Consider the following 3,716-nt stretch of genomic DNA (forward strand, 5'->3'; position numbering starts at 1 on the left):
TGAAGTCAGCTATCTATAACTTTTTAAATCACTAAATTTGGCTCTCGGATGAGGGAGATGTGATGATTAGAAGATCGTTGTGTCAGATGGAAATTTTCTAAAAAAAGCGTAAAAAAGAAAGCAAGGGAAAGTTATCTAGTTTAGGAGAACTTCATATAAAGCAAGAAGAGTAAGGTAGTGGTGAGGAGTCTCTTTCTTGTGGTGTTTTTCTTTCCTATTCATGTAGTGTGGTTGTGTTGTTATCCATATATCTTTGTAGACTTGGATTTATGTATCTTCTTTCTCTCTTCCTTCCATCATGATTATTCGTTATCAATAGATCTTTGTGGTTTTGGATATATATATCTTCCTTCTCTCTTCTTTCTATCATCTCTCTATCATTTTTGGCACTCCATGGAGTGTCGATCTTTTCCACATCTTCGGAAGATTGATTGTATCATTGTATTACGTGGATATGGCTTTTCAATTTGCCTTTGCAAGTGATGGTGTTCGGGATGCAGGAGCTTTTTTGGCATCCTTTGAGCATCATGTGGTTTCAATTGGGAAGGTGAATGACATAAAGAAACTTCCCTTGTTGGTGGCAACTTTCTACTCAAGGGCTTGGGAATGGTATGAATCCCTATCTCCCAACCAACAATCCAACTACCAATTGGTCGTTCAACAATTTCGAAGCAAGTACATCTGACGTTGTAATGCTATGGAGGTGCAAGAGGAACTTTTCACATTGCGTATGTCAACATCGATGGAGTATTCGGAGTATGAAAGGGTGTTCAAAGAACTTTGGTCAACATGGATCCATCTATGCGGAGGCGTAGAGGACGAGTGGTTCAAGATGGATCGCTTCAAGGCGGGCTTGAATCCTTACTTTGCAATGGAGGCGAATTTGAAGGACCCAACCAATTTTCAAACTCTTCTACAAGTGTGTCAAGTCTATGATACACAACTAAAGCGATGTTATGGATGGTGATGCCAATGTACATCATGTTGAGGACATTATTGATACAACAAGCGATATGGTAGTTGATGATGAATATGTGCAAGATGAAATGGAAGATATGACAAAAAAAGTTGTTGATGGTGAAGTACCCACAACAGAGTTGCAAGATGAAGAAGGTAACCTCGAAGTGATAGCTGGATATTGGCTTTTGGAGATCAATGTGTGTAAGGAAGCATTGGTAAGTGCCAAGTTACAGTGTATGAAGGTGTTCGTGCAAGATTTGTGTTTTGGATTTGCATTTAGTAGCAACAAAGTTATGTGGGCATCAACTCTTCAACAACAATTTGATCAAGAGCCAAGAGAATTACTTGTAATGCAGGATTGGAGTATCATGAACTTATCACCATCAAAGGATTCACCACAACTAATCAAATGTATAAATGAGAAGGAACCATCTATCGACAATGGCAAGTAAGAAGAGGAAAGCATAATAATTAATGAATCTTCATGGGATAGGGAAAACAAATCCTTCCACATGGTGTCAAAGGAGGAAGAAGAAGTCATTGAAGAGAAAAGTATTATCACCCTAAAGGGGAAAAAGAAGATGACTTCAAACGATGTCCAAGGAGAAGAGGATCTAAGGTTTATTTCTCTTCTTTTTAAGTTTCCAAAGTTATTCATAAATGAGTATTCATAGATAAGAGTGGAAGGCATCAAGCACCCCATCAAGTTGGAGGATTTGAAGTTTGTCTCACCTATTGTTGTGGTTCCAAAGGAGAAAGACATCAACTTCCAACCCTTGAATGATTCAACCAAACGAGATCTATTTTTTCTTCCTTTTCGAGATGAGATTATAGATGAAATGGTCAAACATACAAAACAAGGTAGTGTGGAGAATGTCATGTACCAAGAAGGAATTCACATGGAATCAAAGGTCAAAGAAATTCAAAAGGTGACAACTCCGACAAGTCTCAAAGCTTTAAAGGTGTTTGTGCAAAAGGTTCGCTCGCTCAAAAGGTGTATTCATATGTTGACATACTTACTTCTCTCAAGAGCTATGTATCGCATGACCCTATTCGTGTTTGGAGAGTTAACAAAGACATAGTAATTATGGTAACCTCTTTCTTTGTGTTGACAAGGAGAAAGATGGGAATGGCAATTGTTCAATGTGTGTGTGGATTTGTGTCTAGGAGTGTGAGGTTTTTCCTACCGACTAGCGGGGGTTTATTTATTCTCTCCTTTGTCTATAGCCATGAATAAGGCGAAGGAGAATTTTTGGTTTTATTAGTAGCTTAGGGTTCACCATAAATGGTTCACCAAGAAGCAAGGGGGAGGGCTAAATGTGAAAGTGTTTTTAGAATTCAAAGTATTGAACACTACAAGAATATAAGGTATGGAGCATTCACATCCGGAGGGCAAGATCATGAACCAAGGTCTCAAGGATAAGTCAAACTAAAAGTAAGACACATGGAGAAAAGTAAAAGAAGAAAAAAATGAGGTACCAAAACACAGTCTGAAACGAACACTTATAACTCATTCGTTTGGAGGCCAAATATCATGTTCAAATATGGGTTACAAAGCTCGTGAAGTCAACTATCTATAACTTTTTAAATCACTAAATTTGGATCGTTGTGTCAGATGGAAATTTTCTAAAAAAGACGTAAAAAAGAAAGCAAGGGAAACTTATCTAGTTTAGGAGAACTTCATATAAAGCAAGAAGAGTAAGGTGGTGAGGAGTCTCTTTCTTGTGGTGTTTTTCTTGCCTATTCATGTAGTGTGGTTGTGTTGTTATCATATATCTTTGTAGACTTGGATTTATGTATCTTCTTTCTCTCTTTTCCTTCCATCATGATTATTCATTATCAATAGAGCTTTGTGGTTTTGGATATATATAACTTCCTTCTCTCTTCTTTCTATCATCTCTCTCTATCATTTGTTTTTTGAATAATTGCATTCAAAATAATTGAAAAGCCAAGCATAATCTGATATAAAAAAAAGGTTTATAAGATGGTTTGTAAGGTAGGTTCAATAGATTTCTCTCTGACTAACACCATTTTCCATTGATAGATTCCTTTGTGACTGACTTTTTTGCAGCACACTTAGTATCACAACTCGGAAGAGATGTGGCGGCTCATGTTTCACACATTATATTCGTTATATTGCATACAAAAGCTTCTTCTTCTCCATACAAGAAAGATGCATTCATCAATAGTTGTTAGATCTCATCACTTTGTTTTCCATCCACACCTTGATTTCATATTCCTTGGCTCACAATTTCTTCCAAATTTGAGCTCCATCGACATTAATAATAAAAAATTGAATGGGAACCAGAAACATGAAAATGTGCTGGATCTCCTCATACATTACAATTGTACACAATTTAAGTTGATGCATTATTTGTTATTAAGAGTTGTCAATATAGAGGTGAAACTCAAAGAATGAAAAAGAATGATAGCTGTTATGTTATTTTAGATTTTACTTTTCATACTAGTGAGCAAACCAACCTCAGACATCTTCTACCTCATGAATAGATCAACTTGTCTTTATTTCAACTTTGATAAATCACTTCCAAGAAGGGCTACTGCAAAGCATGCATTAATGAAGCTTTGCACATCCGTTATTTTGTTTTTTCCTTTAATGTGGCATGGAAAACAAGATCCTATCCCAACATAATTCTTGATAGCTGTATATTATATATATGCCTTACTGCTTCAAGCATCTATTCCAAAAGCAGCTGAATCTTACTTATTGGTATATATATCATACGGGCTTTTCCTAC

The sequence above is a fragment of the Azolla caroliniana genome, unplaced genomic scaffold (assembly GCF_043228905.1).
Source record: "Azolla caroliniana isolate FFs.n. ecotype wild unplaced genomic scaffold, voAzoCaro1.0.p SCAF_1, whole genome shotgun sequence".
Classification (NCBI taxonomy): domain Eukaryota; kingdom Viridiplantae; phylum Streptophyta; class Polypodiopsida; order Salviniales; family Salviniaceae; genus Azolla; species Azolla caroliniana.